This window comes from Polypterus senegalus, chromosome 2 (assembly GCF_016835505.1).
Source record: "Polypterus senegalus isolate Bchr_013 chromosome 2, ASM1683550v1, whole genome shotgun sequence".
NCBI classification, from domain to species: Eukaryota; Metazoa; Chordata; class Cladistia; order Polypteriformes; family Polypteridae; genus Polypterus; species Polypterus senegalus.
The window spans coordinates 790,730-806,600 of NC_053155.1; the positions used below are offsets into that span (position 1 = coordinate 790,730).

Consider the following 15,871-nt stretch of genomic DNA (forward strand, 5'->3'; position numbering starts at 1 on the left):
ACAGAAACAACAGTGAACTGCAGGAAAGACTCTTTAACGTAAGTTCTGAATGGAAAAGAAACTACAGTGATCTACAAGATGGCCGAGATAACTTACAGTCTCAGTACGTAATTCTGAATGAGAAACATAATAAAGTGACCAAAGAGTACATTAATATGCAGAAAAGACTTGTTAACATAATTTATGAGTTGAAAACAAACTACAGTGATCTACAAGAGAGCAGAGATAACTTACTGTCTCGGTATGCAACTCTGGATGAGAAAGTTGATGAAGTGACCAAGCAGTTCAGTGTTCTGAAGGAAATCTACTGCGATGGTACAAACACGTCTCCCGGTGAGTGCTTTGCTGCAGGGTTAGTAGACTGGGGGCTCCTTGCTCATCTAATCCCTTATTTTTTATTTCCTCTTTTGTTTCGTTTTCCACAGATAACACTTGCTCTCTATGTAAACCAGGCTGGGTCCTCTTCAGTTCCAAGTGTTACTTCATCTCCACTGATTGGCTGACCTGGAAGGCGAGCGTGATTAGTCTTGAGACAAGGCGTGGACGACTAGTGAATATAGAAAGTTCTGACGTGCAGGTATGTCATTTACGCAGGTGGATTTAAAATGACTGTCTTCAAACTGTATACTGTAAGTTAAACTGTCAGGACAGGACCATTAAAAATAAAACACTTTGAAAGTGCATCTCAAGAACAATCCCAGAAGGCCTAAGATGAAGTGCAGTCAGCTCAGTATGTTATTAAAGCAGGAATGTCTTTCTTTAGCAGATTCCTCCAATGGATCTGGAGAGTCAGTCAACTCATTTCAAAGGCTCAGAGCGACTGCCATTTTAATCAAAGTCTCAGTGACCCTTTGTTTAGTGCTGACTGTGTGAGAAAGTAAAGATTCTCTCAGAGGACTCTTTACGTCTTTGTTCATTTGCTACAACTGACGTCATCAGACGTGCTGTCAATCCTAGATTGCTGTTTCTTCTTTCTTGGCTCCAGAAGCTCTTAGAGTTGCCATTTCTACATTACGTTTACATGCATTTCTGGTTTTTGGTTGGATGTCTGGGAGATACGCAATGGACAAAAGGGTTACTGGTGATGAGTTAGTCAATTAGTATATAAAGCAATTTAAGATTTGCTCTTCATTTTTTCATTAAAATCACCTTGGGCCTCATGTATAAATGGTACGTATTCACAAAAATGTTGCGTAAGCCCATTTCCACACTCAATCGTGATGTATTAAACTAACTTGGTGTAAAGCCACACACATTTCCACCGTACATCATACCCTGTCGTACACAAGATCTCCGCTCGGTTTTACAGACTGGCGGCACCCAACATCAAAGCAGTGCTGCTGTTCCAGTGGGGTTACCATTTCTCTTTTAGATCCACATCCCTGACGTGGCTTTATAAATACACTGAAACTAACCGCATATTGTTTATTAGTTTAATGTATCTGATTGTAATTAACCTGTAACAATATAATGGTGCACAGAATGATTCCAAATACCATAGCTGCTTTAGCGTTGTTACTCTCACTGCACCTTCTTCTTCTTCTTTTAGCTGCTCCCGTTAGGAGTTGCCTCAGCATATCATCTTTTCCATATTCCTCTCACAGCACCACTCGGAGCAGCTGATCGGAGAGAGAATTATCGATATACAGCATCAAGCACACGCTGCCTCAGCCATGCTGTCTATTTAACTGATCTCATACGTCAAGCGGCTTCAGAGCCTTTCCTGTACGGACCTCGCGGTTCACAAACAGTTTCATCTCAAGAACTCTAAACGCACTCCATCAGTCCATCAAGTGCTCCTTGTAGAACTGTTAGGACTTATTAGTACAATCACCTCACTGTAAACTTACACTACAGTTATAATATTACACAACCTGAGCCACTTTATAAAGCGCGTATTTACATATGATGACGATATCATTATTAAGATGAAATGCAGCAAAATATGTTTATTACATTATACAGATAAACCTTTAACTTCATTTAAATAATCTATATTGTTAATGATTAAACATGTGAGGACACGGGGGAGCAGCACTAGTGAGAAGCTGGCGCTCCGATCACGTATTGTTCCTGCCTCGTGCTGTATTCTTGCTGGTGCTGGCGTGACACTGGAAGGATAGAATAATTAAACACGAATTACGAAGATATTTCAATGTTTCTTAAACGTTTTGAAGAATCAGCGTTCTAAGCTTACAGATGACTTAACGTCTATTAAGGAGCTTATTGTGTGGCGATTGGGTACTTGGAGTAAGAAAAGGAAGGACAGGAATTGGAGCTTAGTACGTTTGAAAGAGACAGTACTGCTGAAATAAATTATTTCATCGAAGGTCGCACAAAGCATCTTGCGTGGGGCAGGAACAATCACTGAACAGGACGCCAGCTCGTCACTATCACTGCGCCGCCGTGTCCCCATGTTTCATAACGTGCTTTAACTCCTATCATCATGAAAATGATATCACGTATACATCTCAGTATTTTAATCATTCAGAGAGCTGTAATATCACATATGTAATGGATTCTGTGTCCTGTCAGAGGAAGAGAAAGCCTGTTTAAGAAGCACGTAGTGATTCACGCACATAGAAGAACACATTCAAAACAAAGCATTTAACGTGCTGCTTTAGTTACGATGGGATTTGAGAAACTAGTAAATTAAATGATTTTAAGATGAAGTTATTGATGTTCTACTTTAAAGACAAAATAAACTGCGTGATTAAAGTGGAAATTTCGAGATTAAAGTTGACATTGTGAGCTTTTTCACACCGTGTGCCTATTTTTTTTTTTCTCTGTAACCTAATAAGCTTTCATATGACACTCAGATGGTGGGCTACGACTCGTCATTTCACAGCGACTTTGATATCTGACAACTTGTTTTTTATTCGGGCAGTGTGCGACTTTGAGAACCTGAGCTTTGTCACTCGATCAACTTCCTTTTGTTGTTTATTTTATACCACTGTTTAAACCAACAAATAGTACGTTTTTCATTGCCTCCACCTGGTATTCGCTGACATTCTTCTATTTCCCCCTGCGTTTTTGCCATTGTCTTTTCACAGAACGCTGAGCTTAAGGGCTATTTAAATTGATTTGCATATTCAAAGAGGCGTAATTCTGGGAGGAGACGGGGCGGGACAGCAGGAGCGTGCACATGCGTTACTTTTCACGCTGACCGGGATTTAAGGAGCGGAATAATGCGGAAGTTGGCAAACGCACAGATTTATACATCTGGATTTTTTTGTGTGTAGGACTATTTCCACTTTTGTCCATACGAATATTTCCACTTTTGTCCGTATGCAATGTTATAGTGTTAATTCAACGCATGGCGTTATGCATGAAGCCCCAGGTGACCATTGCGTCGCTCCAAATAAATCACAGAATGCCACTGAACTGCCCTTCTGAGGTGACAGGCCCCTGTTAAGACCCAAATCAGTACAAATGTCTGCAGATTCTATCATTGGTTGATTTCCATTGAGGTGCTGGGGTTTTTGTGAGATTTCCCCCATTGATGTTGTATTTATTATCCAGTAACTCTGTTAGCACACTGACACATTATTAGTGTTGGACATCACTGCCATCTGCTCAAGTGACACAAGAAGTGACACAATAGCTCAGTTTATTATAAAAGCAGGTGACACACTGAGAGTTTTGTTTGTTACATTTATAAGTGACACTCAGGTCAGTATATATTAAAAAAAAGGAGGTGAAATGTGTTTTAATGATTGTGACTAAGAGAAGATAATTCAATACAATAAAGACACATGCAAGTTCAACTGTACATCAACTTCTTCATTTCATGTTTTCTTATCAGGACTTTATAAAACGTAAACCAATAGGTTATTATTGGATTGGCGGATATGACATCAGTAAAGAAAACAAATCTACCAGGATGGGCGCTGAACCTGTGAAGTCCAAGAGGTAAGAAGACTCCTTTCAGTCGAGACGTCTCACTTTGACTAATGAGCTCCAAAACCGTATTAGGCAGGAGCAGAAAGGGGGTGACCTACAGATGACACTTTACTGTCATTAGAGGTGACAAACACACTGTCTGCTGTCTTATTTGATAACATAAAACAGATGAGCGGACATCACAATAATTTGTGCCTTTCTGACATTATTGAATCACACACCATTTTTGTATAAATATCACATAAATATGGCTGCTGACTGCTGACTTCACGTTTACCGACTCCTTTCCCTAATCCTGCCAGTACTGCTGGCCTTACACATGTAGTCATGAATGTCGTTTCTCAGAGCTCTGAAGACAATAATGAAATATGTTACAAATGACAAACGCTGTGCAGTGCAGTAAACCAAACTACAAGTAAATAAGTGAGAATGTCATCTCTGAACTTAAACACCCGGCTGAGGTGCCACGAGGCCACAGGGTGACACAGGGACAGTGAGGAGCCGAAGCGACTGAGGTAGGAGTGTGAATGGACACAAAGTGGACTACTGCGGGTGTGATAGCTGACATATAATAGGCAGATTATGGGATGTTGTTGGTCATAAAGAGTCCACTCATCCACACAACTCTATTCCTGCCTGCAGTATCCAACTGAAGGAGCTGCACACCATCCACACAGGAAAGAGCCCAAAATCTGCCCAAAAGCCAGACTGGCACAGGGCAGCCAAACTCTGAAATAGCCAGGTACCATACACTTGGGCAGAGCTTCATCACGCTACCCCACATTCATCTTCATGTCTTATTAATGGTGTGAGTACAATATGATGACTTGTCAAGTTTTAGTTCATGTTATTATCACTCTTCACAATCCACGTATCCCATAGAGCAGTGAGAACAGTTCAATACCAAGAAGAGACGAGGAGTCCAACACAACACATGAAATGTGACAGCAGATGAACGATGACAGACACAGGTGGGCTGTCATCAGCATGTGTCTGTCACGTGTAGTGATGGTGTGTCATCTGCTAGTAACAGAAGGCTTCACTGTCATGTCCTCATAGATGTAGTTACACAGGTTTGGTTCTTTCTTTTGGGTGGCACACTGGTAGCACTGCCACACCGCTGTAAGATGACAAGGGTACCCCGGTCCTCCCTGTGTTTGAGTTCACATGTTCTCTCCATGTCTGCGTGGGTTTCCTCCTGGTGCTCCACAGACACACACATTCAGTGGATTGGCGATGCTAAATTGGCCCTGGAGTGTGTGTCTCTCTGCTCTGATGGACTGGCTCCCTGTTCAGGGATTGTTCCTGCCTTGGCGCCTGTTCAGGATGAAGTGGTTTAGACAATGGAGGGACCACTGGTTCTTTTAGGTGACGTGTTCAAATGTCTTCATTTATAAACTGAATTGTCATCAAATGTTAAATTGTTAAATGGTATTTGTATGTATTAGTTTAGGTCAGATGTTGAGCCGTAGTGTCTACTGAGCTCTTAAATGAGGTCATCAGCAGGTTAAGGGACACAAGAGACACCGCAGCACTGATGGCCGCACAGAGAAGAGCAGTTGGCACTCTGTAATAAAGGCTAACGAGGCCATGAGGCTTTAGTAGAATAGAAAGGCCGAAGTCTTCAGAATCATCAGAGGCCTGATAAAGTGAACTAGTGAGTCGTGTGTCTGAGGACGGCTACTGCAGATTAGCAGAAGTGTATTCAGGCAGAGAGCAGGAAGCAATGGCAGCATTTCTAGACGTCAGCCTCAAAGTCACGCCAGTCAACACGGAAAAAACGGTCAAGTTACACAAATCACAATGAAGGCTTTGACGTATTCATTCATTTTACAAAGATTAAGTGGTTTTGAACCCAGCATTACTAATTTTATGTAGTGGAATATCTAAGAAACCATCAAAAGTGTGTCTGCTAATGTTCAGAGAGCTCTGTGCTAATATACAGGACCTTATATATATCTTTAAAAGTCGAGTTGTGTCATTTGAATGAGATATACGAATGAAGAGTTTGTCAGCTGAGATCTTCAACAATGACGACCCTGACTCAGGGTGGGGTGGGTGTGGGGGGTCATCGTCCAGTATGGTTTCTATTATGAGTGTCCTTTATAATTTAGTTTAATTCACCCACCATGGCTAAGTGAGGCCCAGCCTGCCCGTGTACAGTGAGTATTGAATTTCAGTTTATTAGCCACACTGCTGACTTACAATCCTCTGGTGGCCTTTCATCTGTTTAATGTCTGAAGTCAGGTGATGTTTGTGAGCCTACGAGGTCAGTGAGGTCAGGAGAAAGACTGACAGCTCGTCTTGTGTTTCAGAGCCAGCGATGACGACAAAGAAGAGTGTTTGGGATAAACGTGCAGTTGACCAAGGTGTATAACTACAACTGTGGAGAGACATCACGATGGATCTGTGAGTCCGCTGCGTTTCCTCTTCGTATTTAAACTTCTATCAAGAGTTCCAGTCACCTGCCAGAGCCGCTGTCTTCTGTAATCGTAAGGATCACTTCATCAGTAAATCACAGAGCTGCTAGTCTGAGCCGAGTCCAGACGTTCACGTCCACTTTGTCATGTAGGTGACAGAGGTAGTGAGTGACAACATACTCTACATACAGGACTGGGGAAATGAAAGCTGCCATCTTATTGTAATGTCAGTGTTGGTCTGTGACTTCTTCTCAGTTCTCACTAAATAGACCCCCGGACCCTGAACTGCTCATGGTGGTTATAGATAACTGATGAAATGATAAAGCTTCATTTACATATGAGAAGAAATGCACAGTTCTGAGTTTTATAAAACTATTTTATATTTGTGTAACAAGCAACACATTCAAGTCCTTTCAGCATTTAGTAAAATGAAGATACGTCACCAACCTGTGTGTGTCTTGAGTGACGTGATAAAGTATTTACCCCCTTCCTAGTATGTTCTGTTTTTACATATTTTACACAATGCATGACCTCTGACCTTTAGAGAAATGAAATATTAGAAAAAAAGGAGACCTGAGGAAAGACACAGTACAGTTTTTAAATCACTGCTTTCTTTATTCAATGAACAAAGTTATTAATCCAACACCTCAGTGACCGATGTGAAGGTGTCATTGCAGATCAGAGTCTCAGTAACTTTAGCAGCAGTAATAAGAACTAAACACTCTGTGATTTATAATTTGAGATCAGACTTTCATGAGCATCAACTGTTCATGTCGGCACTTCTGTTAGTACAAGTTAGCAGTTTGACGCAGGCTCTGAAACTCTTTGGGTGTTTCTTCTGGACTCTCATTGCTGCCCCACTATTGGCAGGCCAGCTCTTCCTATGAAGATGTTGCTCTTTTCTGAATGTTTTTGAGATGATGGCTGTCACTGCGGTGCCGTGGAGTCACAGAGCCTTAGCAATGGCTGACACTTTCCTGATTTCACTTGCGATTTTCTTCATCTCATCTGAGATTTCCTTTGATCTCAAGACTCAGTGATCTTCCGTAAGGGGAAAAACTGGGCCCGTGTTTTAATTTGGTTTTTCCTTTTATCAAGGCCCCTTTTGTGTGATTTTCTTTTAAAAAGGGCAATTTTTCATTCCTCGCCTTTTGGGGTTTTTTATTTTTTTCTTCAATTTTCTTAGGCGGGGTAACCCATAAAATTTAATTTTTTACTTTGATTCCCTTATAAAAATTTTATTTTTTAAATTAGAAAATTATTTTTAAAAATTTTAAAATTTGGGTTTTGGAAAGGGGCCCCAAAACTTTCATTACCTTTGGGTTTTCTTAATTAGGTTTCCTTCGTGGAAAGTTTTAGTAAAAAATTTTTAATAAAAACTGTTTTTAATTTTTAATTTGATCTTAAACAATTTTTTCCATTTTTTCTCTCTTTACCCCCCTTTTTAGGGTTTTTTTTTAAGGTCCTTTTATTTTGGGTTTTGGTTAAAACCCCCTTTTATTTTAGGATACAGGGTTTTTTTTTTGGATGAATTTTTTAAATTTGACTGAACTGGGACTGACTTTACTTTTTTACCTTTACCCTTTTTTTAAAAATTTTTAAAAATGAATTTACTTTTTAAAACCCCAACCCCCCGGGGGGGCCCCATTTTGAATTTTTTTTCTAAAGTCGTGATTCTAGAACCCTTAGGGTGACAACTTCACTGTCACGGCAAGTGACAACATATGGAGAGGTTTAGATTCAGTAAGGCTGGCTGTGTCTTTAATCAGTGATCTTTGATCAGCTGTTTGTGTGACTCACTAAAGAGACAATTCTCTTACACATGGCTACAGCTGTTAGGGTTACTTTATTACTTCAATATCTTGGGCAGGCAGCAACTTATAAATGGTGTGATACGTTTACTCTGATTCCTGTCATAGATTTACATTTAGTCTAAAGATCTGAAGCCATTCGTTATGACAAACATACAAAAATGGAGAACATCTGGAAGGGAGCAAAAACTGAACATCACTGAGCATTTATCTGAATCAGAGCTGCCATCGTGAAGAAGCGTTTAGTACCACATGACATGACGTCTATTCTGTGTTAGTTAATGTCCGAGTCTTAACACAAGTTTTATCACTTATGGACTCTCTTAAGCCAACTGCTGATGATTTGACTTTTTAAGAGTGACATTTCTCATTCCACTCTGTCTCTTGTGTTGATAATTTGAATTTTATTCTTACTGATTTTTTTTTGCTTATGTCGTGGTGGCTGAACTCTATAATTTTAATTCTCATACTTTGATCTTGAGTAGTTTTTATTTTATCGTCTAGAATATATTTACACTTTTGAAGATTTGTTCTAGGAGCCCGTCTCACAAATGATCTTGCATTGCCGTGTTTAGTTGTATTCTTAACTTGAGTTGCTGTGCGCTATGATAGTTTGTGCAGAATAAATCTGAATTGTTTAATAAAGTCTGATTTTTAGATTTGATCGAATTTGATACATTTAATTTAATTTAACACATTTGATCTACTGCGGTGGGCTGGCGCCCTGCCTGGGACTTGTTCCTGCCTAGCGTCCTGTGTTGACTGGGTTTGGCTCCAGCAGACCCCCGTGTCCCTGTGTTAGGATATAGCGGGTAGGATGATGATGACTGACTGACTGACTGACTGACTGACTGACTGACTGACTGACTGACTGACTGACATTTGATCTAATTGATCGTTGATCTTGCATTTCTGTGTGTTGTTGTGTTGGTTTCCATTTTATTCTTAACTTTAGATGCTGTGCTCTGTGATACTTAATGCAGATTAAATCTGAATTGCTTAATAAACTCTGAGTATTATATTTGATCTAATTTTAACATTTAATTTAATTTAATACATTTGATCTAATTGATCATTAATGTTGCATTGCTGTGTGTTGTTGTGTTGATTTCCATTTTATTCTTAATTTGAGATGCTGTGCTCATTGATAGTTTGTGAAGAATACATCTGAATTGTTTAATAAAATCTGTTTATTAGATTTGATCTAATTTGATACATTTAATGTAATTTAATCTGTTTGATCTAATTGATAATTTATCTTGCATTGCTGTGTTTTGTTGTATTCTTAACTTGAGATGCTGTACTCTGTGATACTTTGTACGTAATAAATCTGAATTTCATAATAAAGTCTGTTTGACTTCCTTTACCAGTGTCCTTATTTCTGTTCTGACTTTGAGTGAATGAACGTCTCTGTGCTAGCTGATATGTCACACTTTACATATTTGAGTTGCTCCATTAACTTTCGCTCGCTGCCATTTTTGAAATTTGTGATCTTTCTGTCCACTCAGAGTTAGTTTGATGATCCAAGTCAACCCACCCTGTTCATTTCACGTTGTCTCCTGCACTGCCAAATGTTCCTTTCTATCCTCCCTCTTTTGGATGAAGTGATGTGATGTTTCAGGTTTATTTTCAGTGACTTCAATACCTTAGAAGTTTTTACAGTTTAAAGAATATACGATTAAATTTGGCTGATCAAGAGAAAGACTCTTAGATGTCAAAGTGAAAACAGATCTCTGCAAGGTGAGAAATATAAAACACAGAATCAGTGATGCCATCAGTTCTCATGCCCTTCATGTCAGTATTTAGTCGATGCCCCCTTGGCCCCCACCATGACACCCTTGAGTCTGTGTTCAAAGGTCTCTCTGTCTCTTTCATTTATCCAATGCGTCTTTTTCTCTTTGCCTCCCAAATGGAAAGTAGTTGCCTATGCAGTCTCTGTAATGTCAGCTACAGTAGCTTGTAAAGAACTTTTAATCAATGTCTTAAATAAGTATTGTAGCGACCCGGCAGTCAGCGCTGCCGGAGTGATGCATTGTAGGAAGGTTGTACATTCACTGATTTTTCTTGGGTTTTCCTGTTGTATTTATTAATTTATTATCTTGTAAATAAGCGTTGTGTTTGTGTTCAATTAGTTGTGGGTTTGGGTCATCGCCGTGGAAGGGGTTATTTATTTTGTAAAAGTACCGGTTATGTGAAATGTGTCTTCGTGCATGACCTTGACCATGGCAGTGCAATAATGTCGAGCTTTGTTTACTGGCTATCTGTGAATAAAGAGATACAACAGGACAGAGCTGTTATTCATTGCTAAGATTTTATCTAAGCAATTAATGCTGAGACACTCGGAGTCGTGCGGTGTATGGGACACGAGTGCTCGTTACTTAAAGCTGGGTACAGCTGCATGCTGCCGTAGACACTGTAGTCGTCACGGTGTATGGGACACGATGCTCGTTACTTAAAGAACTGGGTACAGCTGCGTGCATAACGTTGGCAATCCGCTAGCTGACAGCTTGGGAGAGATGCACGGCAGAGTTCGGCTTGAAAAACTTCAAGACTCGACCACAGGTCGCTACATTGGTGTCAGAAGTGGGAGACCAGGCTGTTTAGAAGACGCCGTCATGGAACAGAGTCTTGAAGAAGTAGAGCGTTACCACCATCTTAGAGAACAAGCGCTACGTAAAAGCGCCTGATCAGCGGAGCTGTGCGGAAAAGAGGCAGACCGACCTGATGGTGCCAGTGTTCCCCGGACAGTGTTCGCGATCGTCCAAGCACAGCCAGAGTGGGCGTCGGCAGCCACCGATATACCCCAGGTTACTAGTCGGCCGGTCCCTCTTCTCGGTCACCTGCTAAGCTGCCGCGATACAGCGGATTGACGCCCTTAGAGCCCTACCTTGCACAAGTGGACCTGGCCACGATACACAATGAGTGGAACCACGAGGAAGCTGCGATACACTTGGCCCTTGCCTTGGAGGGTCCCACACTTCAGGTACTCATTGATCTGACATCGGAAGAGTGTCGTGATCTTCAGGCTCTCACGCTGCTCCTCACCAGTCGGCTTTGGACAAAGAACCTCAGCAGAATGCAACAGAGAAAAGCTGACTAGCCGGCGTCGGCGTGAAGGTGAGAGTGTAGGAACATTTGCCGCTGACATCAGGGTATATACGAGAAAAGGTTACCCTACTTTCTCGACAGCAGCGAGGGAGGAACTCAGTCTTCATGCGCCCTGCGGGCCTCACACCAGAACGTCTTCGCCAGCATGTCTGTCTATCGCCACGAGATTTGAGCGAGGCACTACGAGAGGCTGAGCGGGCTGAAGAAGTACTACAGGCTGAGTCACCGACGTAAGGCAACGCCACGCCCGAAGCCTAACTAACAACGAACAAAGACAACGAGTAGACTGCTGTTTTCGAAGCGGAGAACCAGGGCACTTTGCCAGGGATTGCCCTGCCCCAAGTCCGTTGCCTCGTACAACATCACCGCAGGGAAACGACATCGGGGTGAGGCCGTGAGGGGACCCTCGCTCCGTTTTTCAGCACCCCTCAACAAAGACTGCTTCAAAGTTGGGCGCTGTGGATTTTCCACTGGACTATACCTGGACTGCACTATTGATGGGCGCCATGCCGTGCCTTAGTGGACACGGGGTCCACTATTTGTTTGCTAAGAAAAGTGTTGCCAGAAACAGCTAGTCTTCTTCCAGAGGGCTGGACCCCACAAATAGCGAACTACGCACTGTTACGGGTGAGCGGACAGTAATGCCGGAAAGAAACTGTTATCTGTGGTGGTAGGGACCAGACCAGCGAATTCTACAACTTGCGGACATTAAAGACCAGTGCATTATTGGGTTGGACTTGTTGGCCCACTGGGGAGCATGTGTTGATGTGTCTAGGGCCGTCCTCTGCCTAGGTAATGAGACTGTGTCGCTCCAATCGGGCTGGAACCGTCCTGGAAGGGCTGCTGGCTTGGATTTGCCTGGATACCACGGCTCACCGGCTCCCGACCGTTGTTGGAAGATGCAGGAGACTCAAGGGGACCCCCAGGAGAATGTTGCAGCTCAGACCAGTGCTTCCCAGCGGTTTTCCTCACGCGACCACCCATCAGCTGAGACAGTTGCGCTGTAGAGGAATTGGGCCGTCGACGTGGGGAACATCTGAGCAGCCACAGCAGGAGGCCAACTTCAACAATTATTGAGAGACTTTGTGGACATTTTTCGGCTCGAGAGGAGGCCTGTACTAGAGCGAATTTAGTGAAACCCCACATAGACACTGGCCATGCCGCTCCCATTCGTTTGCGCCCCCACCGATTGCCTCTTGCGAAGCGTCAAGCTGCCGAGGAAATGATTTGTGAGATGGCAGCCAGCGACGTTATTGAGCCTTCGGACAGCCCCTGGGCTGCACCAATGGTCATGGTACGGAAGAAAACGGGGGGTTGGCGCCCCTGTGTGGACTTTCGGAGGTTAAGGAAGTCACTCGAAAAGACTCATACCCACTGCCACGCATCGATGATGCATTGGATTATGTGGCTGGATCCTGTTGGTTCAGCACCTTGGACTTGCAGTGGGTATTGGCAAGTGGAACTGGCACCAGAGGACCGACACAAAACCGCATTCACCATAGGACAAGGGCTGTGGCAATTCAAGGTGATGCCGTTTGGACTGTGTACACGGCCACCTTTGAAAGACTGATGGAGCGGGTCCTAAAGACATTCCCGAACCCGATGTGTGGTCTATCTGGACGATCTGTTAATCCATGCCAGAGACTTTGATCAGGCTGTCCACAATTTAAGGGAAGTCTTGACAGCCATTCGTAGCGCCGGGTTGCGGTTGAACCCGATGAAATGTAACCTCCTCTCCCGACAGATGCAGTTTCTGGGACATGTGGTTAGCGGGAGTGGGGTGGCTACCGACCCAGCGAAGGTGACTGCGTGAGCAACTGGCCCCACCAGCCAACATCACCGAGCTGCGGAGCTTTCTGGGCTTAGCCTCATACTACCGAGATTAAGTGAAAAACTTTGCAACCATTGCTAGCCCCTTGCACCAGCTGATGAGTAAGGGCCAACAGTTTGAGTGGACGGAGGACTGCGCCGATGCCTTTCAACAACTAAAAGCTGCTCTTACCAGTGCACCTGTCCTGGCTTACCCTGACCCCAACCAACCCTTTATTTTGGACACTGGACGCTAGTAATGTGGGGTTGGGCAGTACTCTCCCAGAAGGGGAGACCGGAGAAAGAGTGGTGGCCTACTATAGCTGCAGCCTCAGTCGACCGGAGAAAAATTACTGCGTTACCCGGCGGGAGCTATTGGCAGTGATCCTGGCAGTACGACACTTCAAGCCTTACCTTTTGGGCACTAAGTTTACAATTCGAACTGACCATGCTAGCCTTACATGGCTGTTAAACTTCCGGCAACCTGAGGGCCAGGTGGCAAGGTGGATAGAAATACTTCAGGAGTATGATTTCGAGGTGCAACACCGACCAGGACGGCAGCATGCAAATGCTGATGCCCTCTCTAGGCGACCATGCATCCTCAATGACTGTCGATATTGCCGTCGGCAAGAAGAAAGGGGTATGGGACCATCATCAGCAGCAGCCGGGCTAGAGGACACTGATGGGGCAGGGGAACCATTCACCATTGACCAGTTACGGCAACTACAGGCAAACGACCAGGTGCTAGAGAAGGTAAGGGGTTGGCTGGAGACCCAGGAATGTCCCGATTGGCAAACCGTGTCTTCCCAGGGCCGGAACTCAAGTTGTTACATTCTCAGTGGGGCAGCCTGGAGCTGCACGATGGTGTGTCTACAGAAGATGGCAGGCACCAAGGGGAACTGACCGTTTGCAACTTCTGGTTCCCCAGGCTTCACGTTACACGGTCCTCCGTTGGGTTCATGGAGCAGCTGGATCTGGGCACTTTGGAAATGCAAAGACAGTCGCATCTGCGGCAGCGATTCTATTGGCCCGGGTGTCGGCAAGATGCGGAGATGCACGTCCACTGCTGTGACGTTTGTACTGCACAGAAAGGACCTGGCCTACGCTCTCACGCGCCATTGCAGCAGTATCTTGTCGGGGCTCCCATGGAGAGGATTGGGGTAGATGTACTGGGTCCTTTCCCTATCACCGAGGCCGGAAATCGTTTTGTTTTGGTGGCGATGGACTACTTTACTAAATGGCGGAGGCATATGCCATTCAGATCAAAGTGCCTCCACGCGCCGCTCAAAATTGCTGGATGAAATGTTCACTCGATTCGGGGTCCCGAATGAACTGCACAGTGATCAAGGGCGGAACTTCGAGAGCCGTTTGTTTAAAGAGGTGTGTCAGCGGCTGGGGGTGAAGAAGACCAGAACCACCCCCCTTCACCCTCAAAGCGATGGACTGGTCGAACGGTTTAACCGCACCCTGGCCGCCCAACTTGCCATCCTAACTAGTCAACACCAGAGAGACTGGGACCAACATTTGCCTCTGGTCTTGTGGGCGTATGGGACGGCCGTTCAGGAATTGAGTCAGTGCACACCGGGGGGCTGATGTTCGGAAGAGATCGCGCCGGTGGACTTGGTGTTTGGTCGCCCCTGAGCGGAGCTTGTTGGTGGGCCCGGGTGGACTATTTCCGGTGATTAAAAAGCGACTGAACACTGTGCATCAACTGGCCAGGGAGGCACTAGAGGGAGCTGGAGCCCGTCAGAAGCGGGCATATGACATTCGGGCTCATGTCCAGCACTGAAGCAAGGGGACAAAGTGTGGGTCTTTTGCCCACAAAGGAAACGGGTTGTCCCCAAAACTGACACACCATTGGCAGGGACCGGTAGAAATTCTGGACATGATTTCGGAAGTTGTTTTCGGGTCCGAATGCCTGGAGGGGGCAGACGGGTGGTGCTACATAAAGATCGTTTAGCACCATACCACCCATTGGCCCCAGCACCAGAAGGAATTGGAACTCAAAGTGGCTCTCCAACCTCCACACTCGGTGTCGAGACAGACATTGAAAGTCTCCGGACTGAACCTGACACGAGTAGTGGAGTCAAGCAGGCCAAAGCGTGTTCGTCGCCGGCCGGGATATTTATTAGACTTTGAATGTAACGCTAGGGTTGTGAGGACACTAAACCCTCTTGGGAGGGGCTATGTAGCGACCCGGCAGTCAGCGCTGCCGGAGTGATGCATTGTAGGAAGGTTGTACGTTCACTGCTTTTTATAATGTTTTCCTGTTGTATTTATTAATTTCTTATCTTGTAAATAACTGTTGTGTTTGTGTTCCAATTGGTTGGGTGGGTTTGGGTCATCGCCGTCCGGGGTTATTTATTTTGTAAAAAGTACCGGTTATGTGAAATGTGTCTTCGTGCATGACCTTGACCATGGCAGTGCAATAATGTCGAAGCTTTGTTTACTGGCTATCTGTGAATAAAGAGATACAACAGGACAGAGTTGTTATTCATTGCTAAGATTTTATCTAAGCAATTAATGCTGAGACACCTCGAGTCTGCGGTGTATGGGACACGAAAGTGCTCGTATCTTAAGAGCTGGGTACAGCTGCGTATATAACGCTAGCAATCCGCTAGCCGACAGCTTAGGAGAGATGCACGGCAGAGTTCGGGCTTGCAAAACTTCAAGACTTCGACTTAACGGGTCGCTACAGTATATACTTAAATTTAGATTAAACAATGAATTTTTAAACATAAAGAAAAGGATTGAATATAACTAAACGGTGTATCCAGCAGCTCCCTTGTTGGAATAAATTCTTTTGTAACTGTAGCATGT

The 15,871-nt window shown here is 44.1% G+C and overlaps 1 long non-coding RNA gene across 1 annotated transcript; it reads left to right on the forward strand.

The window, feature by feature from the left end:
• Positions 1 to 529: 529 nt before the first annotated feature.
• Positions 530 to 6,453, forward strand: LOC120521080. The gene is made up of 3 exons (XR_005631991.1): positions 530 to 577; positions 3,806 to 3,912; positions 6,219 to 6,453. It is a non-coding gene; the product is annotated as an uncharacterized LOC120521080 (long non-coding RNA).
• Positions 6,454 to 15,871: the final 9,418 nt, after the last annotated feature.